This window comes from Xiphophorus couchianus, chromosome 18 (genome assembly GCF_001444195.1).
Source record: "Xiphophorus couchianus chromosome 18, X_couchianus-1.0, whole genome shotgun sequence".
Classification (NCBI taxonomy): domain Eukaryota; kingdom Metazoa; phylum Chordata; class Actinopteri; order Cyprinodontiformes; family Poeciliidae; genus Xiphophorus; species Xiphophorus couchianus.
Window position 1 is genome coordinate 30,273,587 of NC_040245.1, and position 16,068 is coordinate 30,289,654.

The 16,068-nt window shown below is 38.7% G+C and overlaps 1 long non-coding RNA gene across 4 annotated transcripts in view; it reads right to left on the reverse strand.

Annotated features, from left to right (window-relative positions):
- LOC114133277 (uncharacterized) overlaps positions 1-16,068 on the reverse strand; it is a 52,833-nt gene that overhangs the window by 16,349 nt on the left and 20,416 nt on the right. The gene's annotated exons all lie outside the window — the stretch shown is intronic.

Consider the following 16,068-nt stretch of genomic DNA (forward strand, 5'->3'; position numbering starts at 1 on the left):
CCTGAGCTTTGGGAAACAGGTAAACCTGGTCAGAGCCCTGCAGAGCTCCCTGGACATTTATAGTGTAATCAGAAGATTTAACAGAAAAAGGCGCTCACACATGTAGGTTACTGAACACATCTTCCTAGGCGTTTTGTCAGAACCAGTGAGTCCAGTCCTTATAGTTTGACTCTAAAAGCTCCAGTAGTTCTTGAGAAGATTCACACATGGAGAAAATAAATTTCACTTTAATTTCAGTATCAGTTGATTCCAAATAAAAGACATTAAGGCAGGGGTGTCCAAACTTTTTGCAAAGAGGGCCAGATTTGATCAAGTGAAGATGCCCGGGGGCCAATAGTTTGTTCGGACATTTTTTAACTACAAAAGTGTCATGCAAATACACACTGTTATAAAACAATTTTCATTGTCACAATTATCTTTATTTTTCAAATGACAAAATAACCAAATATAAGCCACTCAGGCAAATGAGAACAACTCTAAAAACCCAAATTCTGCTTTTCTTTCATATCTGGAGAGTCAGATAACATTGAACAAACTGTATAAAATACCTTAAATTTACATGAGTTTAAAAATATCTTTGCCTCAAGAACATTTTAAACAGGAGTTAAAGTAATGCAAAGTTGTCTGTTATTATTAAATTTTAAAACAAGTGAATTTTGCTCTTGTCATTTACAATATCTTTCAGAAAGTATAGTTTGTATCACATCTACAGGTTCATAACATCAACAGTAATAACCAAATCTTACTCAAGAGTTTAATAAAAATAAGTGCCATAAATCCAGGTGCATAAATGTTCGATTGGCTCTTCACTGCTGATAGTGACAGACGTTACCGTTCAAAATACTCAGTTTCATGTCTTCAACTCTCAGTGCCACACTGTTACTGCCAGGCAAACATTCGCAAATTCTTGCTACTTCTCAGGGCAAATGTTTTCCACCATTTTCATAACACAGTCTTTGATAAAAGTATCTTCAGTAAAAGGTTTGCCATGTTTAGCTATTAACATTAACTTCGTAGCTTGCTTTGGTGGTATTTTCTTTTGACTCACAGGCCCGCGTGAAGAATCGCTGTTGTGATGCCAGTGCAGCTTGGAGCTGCTTCACTTTTTCAGCACGGTCACTTCCTGTTAGCTTGTTGTATGTGTTAGCATGTTTAGTCTGGTAGTGTCTCTTTACGTTAAACAAGGCAACCGTCTCATTACAAATTAGACAAACACAATTGCCTTGATTTTCAGTGAAGAAGTATTATAATTCCCATCTCTCTTGAAAGCGGCGGCCTTCACTGTAAACTTGTTTTCTTTGCAGTGGCCATGGCAGAAATGAGTGGAGAGCGGTTCGCTGCACGGAGGCAGAGACTAATAGTATTAAAGTGGTGCTGCCACCATTTGGTGAAAGGAGGAATTACAGTTTCAAGTTTTATGATTTATTTATTCTGTTTCACAGTGCAGGCGGGCCATAAATAATACATTATAAGACCGAAGCTGCGGGCCGTATGAAATCTGACCGCGGGCCATGATTGGCCCCCGGGCCGGACTTTGGACATGCCTGCATTAAGGAAAGGTCTACATAAGTGACTGTCCTGTTTCCAACCTGGACAGTATGCCGCTACCAGCAAATCACAATCCAACAGGGGAAACTCAGAAGACCTGAGCTTATTTTTACTACCAAGGCAAAGTTTGATTAAAAAAAAAACTCACATCAAAGCTATGTTTAACTTTTGCTGGATGTCAATATTTAATGGTAGGTGGACACTTGACCATTGCATTGTTGCCCAAATGTACTTGACTGAGAATTAAAAGTTACTGCCATAAATATTTATCAAGTTACTGATTTGTCTGGATTTTCTTTGTTTTAATTTGTCATGAATAAATATTGTACAAATATTGTGGTCGTGTTGCTACAATCCTGTGTCAATACTGTTACAAATATTTTCGCCAGTTGTTTTCTGAGTCAGATGCAGGAATGCTCTCCGGAGATAAATGGGATGAATGGTTACAGTTTTACTGAAATTGAATAATGTTTTGTCTGATGATCTAGATCCAGGAAGTTCCTGGTGATCGGGGACCGGAAAACTGGGAGGAAGAGGTGAGTGTTGTTGAATGTAGTAATGAATTATAAGGAGAGGAAGGGGAGTTGGTCTTACTGGGAGCGATAAATGGTGGAAGCCAGGGCATTGGGCAGGTGGTGCATTGTAGGATGGACAGATTAGATGGTTGGATGGAGAGTGAGAGGTGGAGTGAGGTTGCCAGTCCAGATGTTTCTGATACAGAGGGTTATTGCACTCCAGGAGACAGCACAGAGGGATCCATGAACTCTTTAGTGAGGTTACCTCAAGAAAGGGAACAAGGCAGGACCTTTGTACAAAAACAACAGAGAACTAGAGGTACTGGTTAGGTTAGCACTCAGGAGTCAAACAACCAGCAGCCAGCTCCTCTTATTCTTCAGTTAATAGCTAATTATGCGTGTGTGGTGGCACACTGCTCAGTGCTGCCCTCTAGTGGAAACCTTTGGGGGAATAAAATGCCTCAGAGGCACAAGAACCCCAGATTCCTGACAGTCTCATTGACCAAACATTCACAACTAATGTTTAGTCCCATCTTAATACCGCTTGTACACACATCTGTCTTTCAGCCTCCAGTGGTACATAGTGTTGTGCTATGTCTTCACAGGATTAATACCTGATATAAAACAACCAAGCTCACCTGCTCATTCTCACCTCAGGGATTTTTAGGGACACCTTGCTAGTGTCATGTTTAATTAACTGTCACCCCAAAAACACTTACATGGAAGTCAACTGGTCCCTGAGGACTCTGGTGTCCTCATGGCAGTTAACACACTATTGCCTTCTGAAATTTCTTAACTCTTCATGGCATAGGATCTACAAGTTCTACAACAAATTTTAGCTCATACTGCTGTGATAGTATCTCACACTTGCTACAGATTTGAGTCTATTAACTGTGGAAGCCGCTGGTTTACTGTGAACTGCTCATCATATTCAACAAACCCATTTGAGATGATCTGAGCTTTGCAGCATGGGGAACTACCAGCAGGAAGAAGCCATTAGACAGTGGACACACTGTGTTTATAAAGGGATGGACATGGTCAGCAACAATATTCATGCTGGTACCAATACACCGGTGGTGCTAAGGAGCCAAAAGTGTGTAAAGACAATATTCCCCACATCATGACACAGAACGTTTTTTACACGGTTAAGATCCACAGATAGACTTCTCTCTCAAAGTATGCTTGTCTGTTCGTATAGTGAAGACAATGTCCACATGCTGTCACAACCAGCTCTGTATTACACATTGTGTTTCACACTCACTTTACAGCTGACAGATGATTTGTCAGCAGCTAAAGGATAGTATTAGCTGCATCACTGTCATCCTTGGCCTTTGGCCAATAGCTCCTCACTCATTTGGTCAATTTTTTCTGTTGGTTTAAAATATGTGACCATGTAGGAGCAACATTGGAAGTAAAGATGGGCTGTTTGGCCTAGAGGGAGGGTAGCTGGGGCAATAATTAGTGTATTGAAAAGTAATAACAGTATGGATTAATGTGAGAGAAGTGGAGTGGAGCGCATCATCGAGTGAGACAAATCCAATGCTGAGAATTGGCAGACAAAGCGGAGGCAGTCAATAGGGATTATGTGGGGGGCTAAGCCGCCCCACTTTTGCTCAGGAAGGCTGGACCACAGAGGTGCAGGCTGCTTTGATGACCATGGTGGCTGCTTCTGGATTGGCACTGATTAAGGCCTCTTGGAGATAGGTCTGCTGATGCCACTAACTCAGAACATGATCCTTATGGACCCTGGCAAAGGGTTAGGGGTCGCACAGACTTCCTGATAACGGTGGAAGACTCAAAGGCCACAACATCACTATATTTAGCTCCCTTGAACCCAAGTGATTGTGATGCCTCTTTAGGGAAGTGGTGCATTGGCTGCCATAGTTGAATTCTTGTCCAAATAGATGCTAATTGTGAATTGCAAAATAATTTCCTTGCAAATTGTAGGAGTCCAGACATAACACAGATCCCAAACCAGCAAGTAGAGCCAATTCAGACATTGATTCTATAAATATAATTGGCATTAAGAGTAATTCTTTTCATGCTGTGATTATTAAATTATTTAGGATCAATTGTCTGCATTTTAAGCTCAGTAATATGTATGAAATAATATGAAAGCCTCCTTTTTTATAATTTTGTTTAAGAAAGACAAATCTGTAATTCTAGATCATAAACAATATTTTTTCTTGTTTTTTTTTTAGATTTTTTCTCTCAAGGAATTGTCTTGTTGCTGTCTAATCACTTCAAACTAAAGCTTTTGAAGGAAGAGGCTTTGTGTTTGCTAAGCCACGTAAAAACCACCAATGTATCAGCCAAAGATAAGAAGGCAGTTAAACCCATGGATAAGGTCTTCTTTCTACACCTGACAAAAAACTTTGGCAAACAAAATCAAATCATAACTACGAACTTTATTATCATTCCCTATCAATACCTTTCTCTAGATATTGAGTTGGTCAAATTAAAAAATAATGTCCCAAAAGCCAAAAGGGTCTAGTCACTCATCTGTGACATTTTGCATCATAGCTGACTCAATTTTCTCCTCTTTTGTAAATACAGAACTATTTGTTGAGTCTGTCTGAGAGCTCTTAGATGTTTGCTGTCAGGACAGTTAGCTATGGTGGCTAATGTTCAGGATTTAGCTTCCAAGAAAACTTTATCGTTTCACATCACCAGATCTGCGTCGCCATCACTGGTACACTGTCACTTCTCTTTTTCTCTGTTCTTTTAGCAGTTAGCTAAACAGCAACTACTGAGTTACACCTGAGTCAAAAAATCAGGTCATTAGCATTAACTTGACAACACTGAGGACATAATTCAACCATTTGATTCAAGTGATTTGGACCAGGGAGACATTTAATAGTTGCAGGACACCAGACCTTGATGTCTGGAGTTGCCGACCCCTGCTGTATTTTATTATTGTTCAGTGTTTAAAAGTCAGTATCAACCTCAATTCTTGGTTTTGTGGTATAGCATCACATCATACAACAGCAAACAATTTCTTTCTGTCCCTAAATTTGTGGAAGCCTAACAATCTTTCCTGTAGCAACTTCCTTTTCTAGTCCTTTCTAAAGCTTCATGAACACTAATTTTTCTTAGAATTCTCAAGGAAACTTTTTATTTTTGCATTTTTAATATTTATTCATTCATTTATTTGTTTATTTATTTTGAGGAAACTGGTTCAAGCAGCCTTACTGCACACAATGCCATCTGTTCTTGGAACGTCCCTCAAAAGTTTCCTCACACGGTTGTTAAAAACTCAATGCAGTGGGAAACCCCAAAGCCTAATGTTGGACAGCTTTCAACATAATTGTCTCTTTGTTTTTTAATTAATGAACATCCACAATGGAAAGACATTATTTTAATGAGTCCTATTTTAGAAACCAAAATGAAATATCCATAAAATACCAAAATCTACAGCTAAACAGAACCTAATTATGTTGGAGTATTGTTCAATGTGGCAGACACAGATGATATCATAACTTGACACATTCCACATGATGGATTTATCTGTAAAAGAAGCACTTAGAAAATCTTAAAACTTCGAATCGGCTGCTCATCACATACACTGGGTCGTATTTGAAAGAATTCCATCAGATCTCTTTACTCAGTTTTCACTTTGCTTCCTGCTGTTGATTACATTTTTATAAGTGTGTGGAATAAGAGCAATTATACCAATACCTAGCAATATAAATATGTATTTGAGTATCACAATGTAAAAACCCATATTTTCCTTCCATTTATGTCTAGTGAGTTACTAGTTAAGAAAGAAGGGTGTTCATTCAGAGCATCAATTTTGTTCAACAATAGGAAGTAAAAAAGAGTACACAGCTTTCACTGTGGAGAAGGATGTATTAATTTATTTATTCATTCATTTATTCACTGCCTATTTTCTATAAGTATAATTCTTTAATTTTTATGTTAATGGCCACATGGGGCAATGCAGTGTTTTGATGACTTATCTTCAGTGGAGATCCTTGGACGGCTTAACCGACCCATCCAAAAATAGCCGTGAAATCTGGCCAAATAATAGAGGGGTGGTAGTCGGAGAAGCGGGGGGCACGAACGGTGGATTTGTGGCAGCTGAGGCTTTGCATTCAAATGGCTTGGTCTGTCTGGAATGAAGAGACACCCCTCCCACCCCTGCACCTCCTCCACAACACCCTAGAGAGAGAAAGGCACAGAGGAGGTGTTATCGGATCCTTGCAGCTATAGCCCCGACTTGTTCCTGAATACAGAATGTGGCAGAGGACCAGAAAAGTGAGTTGTCTTTGTTTTGTCAAGTGTGCCATAACAAAATGCTGGGGAGCCCCTACCCAGTGACCCTTCCTAGGTATGCAAGCCAGAACACACACACACACACGCACACCCCCGTGCACCCACACACACACGCACACACGATTTTATGCCACCTTGTTTGACCTCATCACTTTAGCATGAATACAAAAACACACATGGGTAATGGTGGTGTAGGGATTGTCCACAGTACCTGACACACCACTGTTGTCATGGGAATGACAAGATGGTTCTAAGTGATATATACATATAAAAAGTATAAAGATACAATGCTGAAATTGTAGAATAAAGTGTTCTCTGAAAGTATCTAGCAATTTTTTCAAAACACGTTTTAAACTTTCTGTTTCTCAGAGAAAATTTTTGTCAATATCATTAAGAATTGTGCTAAATATTCATTACTTCTCGACGTGATGTTGGGCTTGTGGCAATACATTCCAGGTGGGGACTGTGACACTGGCATTCAGCCTATAAGGAACAGAGGTCCAGTACGGATAATCACTCTGCTGGACCAATGAGGGACTCTGAATGGGTCATTCCATACAACATTTATTCCACACCAAATATCTATATTTGCCAGATGTATAAATAATTTTGGGCTTAATTATAGGTGATAGACAATCACAGAGTAGTTCATAATGATGAAGTGGACATAAAATGATGCACAGTTTTCCAGTTTTTATTTTTTTACAAATAAAAATATGAAAAGTGTTTGTGTCCAGCCTCTTTTACTCTGACATCTCTAAATTCAATCCAGTGTATCCACTTTATAAAGTCACCCAGTTAGTAAACAGAGTTCATATGTGTTTAGCTGCTGTTTCCAGTTTTGTCTGTTGCTGAGTTCAACCATTTCATCATATTCATCAAGTCTCAGTCAATGTTTGTGTTTAAGAAACAGAAGAAATATTTAATGCATCATCAAAAATATTGATGGCATTTAGATATTATCTTAAACAATTAAACTCAGTCTGACAATGCTTATAGTTAATATAGGAATATGTTTTTGTAACATGTTTTCTACAGTCAGCTCATGCACTGTTGACCTCAGCAGCACATTATTAACCACAGTAACGGTGGTTTAGAAAAAACTGCCTCACAACTTACCATTTGCTAGTAAAAAGCAAGAAGAATGTGAGTTCATGTGCCGTGCTCCCTGTAGGTGTGGGCACCGCTACGTTGCTGTCTGCCAGGTTACCCACTGAACCATCTGACACACATTCACACCTCGATCACTATGGCCAAACACATGTAGACTTCTCTAGCAGCCTGCTGTGTCGATACAGTTATGGAGGTGAAGCAGAACAATGGACTGCTTTGAGATAAATTAAAATATTTCATCTAAATGCTTATTTTTTAACAGATTTGATTGAACGACCATGTCTGCTAAACTGTGCCTTGCAAAAACATGTTATCTATCCCCATTAAAACTTTTTGCCTTTTTACTCATATCAGTTTTATTTCATTTTCTTTCAATTTATTTTATTGGGATTTTTTTCTAATGGACCAAGAGAAAGGAGTGCATATGTGATACACCATAAAGTGGGAGATTGTAATGATCATTTGTTTATATAGTCAAAAAAATTTAAGGGTATAAGCCACCACATAAATTATTAGTATTACGATGCATTATATATGTTTTTTTTAGGGTGAAATTGGCCAAAATACCACGTCAAATTAAAGAAGAAAAAAAAAAGGAACCAAATTATAGACAGCGTTTCACCAGGAGACCTAGAGTGAAGACTCCGCCCCTCCCCTCTCGCGCCTCAGACAGAGTTTGGGGAAAAAGATGGCGGTCGTTCTTCGTTCGCTAACGCTGTTCTTGTTTACAGGCTTCCCACTCGGAAGATCCGATACATTCAAGTCCATGACTAGGACTTCAGAAGTAAACCCTTAAAATTCATAATACAAAGAAGCATGTAAAAATAACAGGATGTGACTTTCATCTTAGCAATCAGCTGTTTTGTTTTAAGAATTTTGCAAGTTTTTTTGTTTTTTTTCTCAAGTGGTTAATCATAAGAAGTTGTAATCATAGAAAACATGTAATGTTGGAAAGCTTAATCAAAGCTGTATATATTCGAACACTTAGAATTGTAAGCAGTCAATGGAAAGATTATTTCTATTAACTGTGAGGAACTGAATCATTATAAATATCAACAATGAATAATGTTGATCAAAGATATTAATGGGGTGAGGATGTACAATCTATGTGATTTAAATGATGTTCTGATTACAAATGGATAAAGTTTATTACTTGGAAAGTTAAAGGACAAGAGATGACTCAGATGTGGCTTGTTGTTTTGAACAGAGTACAGAAAACTTCACTGCAGGTGGACTCTTCCCCTGTTGGGGAAGATGGCTAATATCAACAATTCATGCAAAGAGTCACATAGACATCGAGCCCCAAAAGTATAAAGCAGAAGCACCGGAGACAGTCTTCAAGCTCACATCAGGAGAAGAGATCTTGAAACCATCAGAGTTTTGAGAGATCTGCAGTGACATCAAGGCCAACCCACAAGCCAAAGGTTTGGGTTTTCAAAATTTGGATTTACTCTCAAGATTTCTCAACACTGGGATTTTTCTTTTTGTTGCATCCAAGAACTTTCACAGGTTCTGCCAAGAATGAACTCAAGAATTTTTAAATGGATTTTTGGGGCTACATTTACCCATTTGGGGAAAATTGAATTATATAATGTTTTCCCACACAAACATGCTTTTTGATTCCTGGATAAACCCAGGAACGGTCTTCCCATGTGTCACGAGTCTCTCTCTCTATCTCTCACTCATCCAGAGTTTTAGGGAAAGAAATTGTCACTTTTAAGAATTCTTCCAGGTAGTAAAAAGTGTGGTTACATGAGTTCAGCCAAATTATTTGAGGTTTTTAATGGTTTGCTTTGATCAAGAATGTAGAAAACAAAACCCATAAAGTTTATTGTCCATACTTCAAAAACTAATTCAGCCCAAATCCAAGTGCAAGTAATATGAGAGGAGCAAGCATGTTGAATAGTTGGCCTGTTAACAGATAGCGCCACTTGAGTTGTGTATCTTTGTAGCTTCTCCACAGCTCCCACGGACCTCTTGGCTGCTCCTCTGATTACTATTCCTATTACCTGCACTCAGTGTAGTCTTCATAGGTATGCAGTTGTTCTTTTTGGTCCGTTCTTTAATGTTGTGCTTACAGATCTTCTGGAGATGGTCAAGGTTTGGGATATTGTTTTATAACCTGACTGCTTTAAGCTTTTCTACAACTTTATCCCTGACCACTGGGGTGTGTTGCTGTGTCTTTATGATGCTGTTTGTGTGATAATGTTCTCTAACAAAATTCTTTAAATAACAAATTTGTCATGTTCTGTGTTGTCTGTGTATTTAATTAGAGTTTTCTGTGTCCCCGAGTCTTTGTGTTGTCCTGTCTTCCCCTTGATTGTTTCCCAGGTGTGTCTCGTTTCTGTGATTACCCTCCCGTGTATTTTATGTCACCTGTGTCCCAGCGTCTCTGTCGGGTCCTCGTCTCATTTGGTGTCTTGTCTAAGGTGTTCCTAGTCCTTCGTGTTAACCATTTGTTTTAACGGTTGCTACCGGCGTCGAGCCCTGGTTTCTGCTCGGCTGTGCTGCCCGTTGTATTGGTCCATGTTGGACTGTGTTGTTCTGGACTTTATTCATTAAAATAATTCATTTATTGCATTCCTGGGTCTACAGCGTCTGCCTCACCACCTCTCACCACCCGCACTCCATGACAAAATTCTTCTTTAATAGGGACAACTGAAAACTTACATAAACGGCAGCAAAATAGAAGGAAGAATGGGGAAAGGAGCAAAGCCTGGGGAACACGCAAGTAACTGAGGGATCACAGATAATCACAGAAAGAGGCAGTGGAAAAATCCATCCATTCGTCCGTCCGTCCATCCATCCATCCATCCATCCATCCATCCATCTTCTTCCGCTTATCCAGAGTCAGGTTGTGGGGTCAGCAGCCCAAATAGGGATGTTGTAAGTAGGCTCCCTACTTAGGCTACAAAGTAGAGAGTAAGTAGGAAGCTTAAGTAGGGCATCCCTATTTACCCTCGCAACCTGACCCTGAATAAGCAGAAGAAGATGAATGGCTGGATGGATGGATGTTTTCCACTGTATATACATGAGTAGGGAGTTCCTAAGCTCCCTGGTCACGAGCAAGTGGCCTAAGTAGGGTGCCTTAGGCCACTTGTTCCTCTGGACCAGCAGCTGATTTTGGTCTTCATCTCATCTACTTTGCTTGGTCTCTTGGAGCTGACAAATTCTTAATAGATTTTCCTTGAAAATCCTCTCAAGTCTTTGGCTATTCTTACTGCTGATCCAAATTTTTTCTTTCAATCAACTTTCTATGAAGATAATATGAACCATCTTTTCTAACAATGATCTTTTGTCTTTGTGGAAGGTGTCAATTCACTTTATTCTAAGAATGAGTTGCATAGATTTTCAAGTTAATCTTCAATGATCTAGCCATCTTTCTTTTTTGCCTTCTTTCTCTTGCAATAAAAACTATTTAGTTCATGATTACTTTTCAAACACCAAGACATTCAGATGCCAGCTTGAAAACAGTTTGTTACATTCAGACTAGCCAAACAACAGCTGTATGTCAAAATATTTCCCATGAGCAAAACCAGAGATGTAAGAGTTGCATCTCCAGAAGTCCAAATTCAAATCCCACAGATTTTGGACCACAGAACAGGCTCCCTTATCAGTTTTACTGCAGCAGATTGAACCTCATTTACAGGTAACTTCTACTTTTTACTTTTCTCTCTTCCAATTTTTAATATTGGAATATTTTAATTAGACCAGAGAACACTTATCTAGCAACCCTGAACAGGAGCACCTAGTTTACATACTTCAACATTAGATCAACATTAGATTCTTTTTCTTCTTTTGCTTTTTCCTTTGGTTTGTTATTTTGTTTATATTTCCTTTTAATTCCTCCAAAGCACTTTGTATTGCCTTGTTTCTGAAAATGTGCTATATAAATAAAATTACCTTTACCTTTATTGACAAGTACATACAAACAAATGATGAATGAAAATGTTTATTTTTGCACTTCAGAGAAAGACACTGACAATATTTCTGGTGACCTTAGCTCTGTCTGAATACTAATTCTCTTTGGAAATTCCCTTTGTTGTTAGAATTCACAGTCGATCAATTATAGTCTCATATTTCAATAACTACATACTATTTTGATACATAAACACAAATAAATAGCTGTACCAATAGCTATATTCAGTGGTCTACTTCACGATCTTATCAGACACATCCCTACATCTAAAGCAGTGAACACTAGAGTCTGACGCTGATTTCAATGTGTCTCTTACTCTCACTATCACTGTCTCCCTCCTTCTGTCTCCCTCCATCATTCACTTCCACCCTCCTTCTCCCTGCTTCTCTCTCCCAGCAGTGAGCCCTCTAATCTCTGCTGTTGAACTGCCAGGCAGACACATGCCCTCTGTCTGCAGAGCCAGTGGGTCTGCTTCCTGTGCAGGTGTACCACAGAGAAAGCACAGTAGGTGGAAGCCAGGGAGCAATAGCGCTCTGCTTCAGTACAGGCTGGCCCTGGAATGACAAGCGTGCCGGCTGACCCGACAGTTAGTGTATGGTGTACAGTCATGGCAGTTTTGGTGAATATGGCAGAAATGACTAACGCTGTGCACAGTAAAGATGTCAAATGCAGGAGGTCGTTGCTTATGATTACCGGAGCCAAGTGTAGCGGAAACTGCAGTAGGTATGGCAGGTACTGAGGGCGCTGGGGGACTGGCAGATGGTGTGCACAGAGAATAGTACATGGCACAACCTTTGGGTTGGATGAGCATGGCTGGAGTGGCTACTGTGGTAGTGGTCATAGGGTGAGTGCATGCAGGGTGGCGGGACCTGAGCCCAAGGTATGTGGTCAAATAAAGACTCAGGCCAACACACCCTGACCTTCAACATGGTGCTTACACTCTGCCTTCTTGCTGAGTCATTATTAATTTTTGATAGAAGGTATCGTTTCTCCCCTTGTTGCTGGCATCTCTTAATCAATGTTAATTGGCTTGAAATTAGCATCTGTTAATTAATGATATTTACTTCAAATTAAAGATATGAGTGGTCCCACAGGGTTTCCTGTTCATCTAATTAGAACCAATTAGCTGCAATTAACACATGTAAATGAGACAGCAATGAGTCCAAAACAAACGGTGTGTATATGGAGGCTGCTGCCCAGATTCCCTTGTGTTGCTAAATGTGCACAAGCCCCATGTTTTCCTTATGTGGGCTAGTACTTGTGTGTGTAAAAATGCTGCCAATTAACATTAACAATAGCAGCATGTGTTGTAACAGACCAGATGCAACGTAAATATATTCCATCTTAAACAAAATACCCCTTAAAGACCTCTTCACTTCCACTTCCCATCCTCAACATGTCTTCTATTTTTAGAGCAAGCTGCTCAACCAGTTTGTTTTACAGACCATTCTATCAAGTGAAGAAAATCCTGCAGGTGTATTAATTGAAATTCAGTTGATGGCGCATCTTGTTTTGGTCTAAACCACCAGCCGTGTGGAGTGTGTAGCGTAATCTCACACAGGGAAAATTGCCAGGAAATGAAAAGATGTAAAGAAGAAAGAAGGTAGGAAGTAAACAGAACTCATCCAAGCATCCACAGCATCTCACCATGCTATTCAAAGTGTGTTACCAGCTTCCCTTATCAATGAGACACGAAATGTTATATTTAGTAAATCTTGTGAATTTTTTAATCCAATTTAAAAAATAGAATGATATCCAAACTTGATATGAATTCATATTTTCCTAACTTTATATATATATATATATATATATATATATATATATATATAAATTTTTTTTTTTTTTTTTTTTTTTTTTTTTTATTGTTTTTTTATTATTTTTATTTTATTTTTTCTGGGATTTTTAAAGAGGGGCATGTATTTTCATATATAGTGTCATTTCATATCACAAACAAATAACTATGTAATCTTTATTTGTGATATAAATGATGTATATATTAAGCATGACTTAAAGGAAAGTTGGCTTTGAAATTTGATGTCTTGAAATTGGGCCTCTGACTCTTTAAAGATCCTGCTCTTTCCAACAGTCCGCCGTCAGTATGTCATTACAATAATGCTCCTCCATTAAGCCTTTGACAACATCCATGATTGGTGAAACATGTTGTCCTAAATATCTTGTAATTTCCCTATTAACTAAAAACAATCTGTTTGTGATATGATAAAACTCATACCTATTTCAAAAAATGTGTATCAGGGATGCTCAAGTCCAGTCGTCCAGTGCAACTTTTATCTGCAACTTTCAGATAAAAGTTGCAGGACAGTAGCTGTGGAGGACTGGACTTGAGCATCCTGATGTATATCATGCAGCAACAGCAAAACACCAGCTTCTGTGGCCAACTCTGTCCTCTTCCTCTGTTTGGTCCTCCTCATCTTGTGATTTCTACATTCTGATCGATTACAACGTGCTCCGGCTCAGCAGACGACCTCATGCTGTGTAAGAAGTGTCCATTAAGCCGATCCAACCAGTAGGAAGTGCTTTAGGGGGGTAAAGTTTCCTCGGATTTTCTCAACAAATTGACAGCTAGAATGCCAAAGTTTGGAATGCAAATGGATGGCTAATTGATATGAGCAAAGTTTGAAGGAGAAAATGATAATTCAATTACAATTAATTCTAACCTTATCAATGTTTTGAGTATATTTTCTATTCATTTTACATTTTAATTTGATGATTAAAAAGCAGGGTTTTTTGGAAAAACATAATTTTTGGGTGATGCCAGACTTCAGAGCAGTAGTGTATATATATGTATGAACATGTATGTGACAAAATATGGTAAGTTGTCAGAAATAGAAATATTGTGCTGTCAAACCAACGGATGTTCAGCTGAGTAGGATGACTTTACTTTAAAAATGTATAATGTGTCTGTATATTGAACTTAAAAAAGAAGTACACAAACTGCAATGAGCAAGTAAACATTGCAGGTGAAATTAAAGTTTCACCTGCACTTTAATTTGAAATAGTGTGTTTGAGGTCAATATTCCTTTCTATCCTTTGTGGACTGCAGAACACAAACCTCCAGCAACTACTTGAGTGCAGTGATGGAAATTTTACTTTTAATACACTTTAGATGATCTACTTTGTACTTTTATATTTTCCTTTTTTTTGCATGCACTTAAGTGAAATTTTACCCGACTGTCTGTCCTTTCAAAAATTCAGATGTTGAAAAGCATGTTTTAATTCATAGGTCTAGACTTGGCATCCTAAACAAGTAAGTAAGACTTTTTTGTGTTTCTCCCAGCTCCTTTGTGTCTGGACTGTAGGACTACCAGGGAAAGGTGAAATCCACAAAGAACATTGTGTGCTGTCAGTGCTTAGCTGGTGAAGAGACCTGAAGCACTGTCTGGAGTGTTTTGGCACACGTACATACATCCTTTCATTCCACCTGGGTATTATAACTTCCCACTATGTGTGTCTTTTTGAAAAACCCCAGACTTCAATTATCCATCCAGCACTGGCGAGGTTTCACAGAGGAACCCAACAGTTACATCTGCAACTTTCCATGCTTCCTTTAATCATGAATAGATGCAGATTACTGTATGTTCCTTTTATGTCATTCATTGCCACTTTCACCATTGCCCAAACCCCCACTAACAGCCGTAAAGGTAGAAAACCTCCCAGCACAGGGCGGAACATAATCTTGAGTCAGTCGCTGTGTTGATGCTGCATTGACAGGCGTCTGTCTCTTTCTGTGTGTATGTGGTATTTAGCAGATACCCGTCTTAGTCTCCAAGGTTTAGCTGCAGGAGACGGTGAGCAGCTTCAGCATACTTACCACTCAAGAATCAGGGGCTGGATGGAAGGTGGCATTCCAGGGGGTTTTGCAGCTGAAAACATCATCTGCCGCCTTTGTTGTGTGATAAAGAAAAGGTGGGGTGTGAGGGCTGAAGGGATACATGCACATAAGGAGTGATCTAGGAAGCTTAACAAATCAGAGAAAAGCATTATGGCATAACAGGCTGCGATATTGGCAGTTTCCTTTCTTATTTATTTGTTTTTCGGTTTCACAAGGGCTGATGTGCAAAGACAAATGTTGAGGAGTATAGATGCTGCAAATGGAGAGAGGGAATGCAAAAGACTATACTAAAAATATTTTAAAAATATTTAATTTACCTCTGACATAGACCAAAGATCAGTTGGTCTATGTCTGTTTTATTTTTTATGTATATATTTTGGTCTGAATCTTCAAGCTTCAATTATTTGAAGTCTTTATCCTACTTAGGAAATACTTAGGCAATATAAAGCACCATTTACTAGCGTTAAAACATTTCGGAATGTTTTAACGCTGACATATTAGTTATGAAAATATGCCAACTCTGTGTAACTTCTTGCTTTTGGTTGAAAAAGGAATGTGTGTATTTGGGCACTCAGTATAAAGTTGAATTTTAGTTTTCTGTTTTTTCTCCTTTTAAATATTACTCATTTCTTTTTTTTCCACATATCATGTCCCAACAGCTCAGATACATACAATGGTGGTCTACAAGAGGGGGGTTAGTGAACTATGCCTCCAGTTGAATGGCTGACAATAACTGATTAAAGAATTGATAGCAAACATGTTGTTAACACATCCAGGTGGTCGTGTTGGAACCATTATAAAGAGAAAAAGCAGTGAGGAAAGTGTAAAAAGGGGAGCTAAAGAGAAAA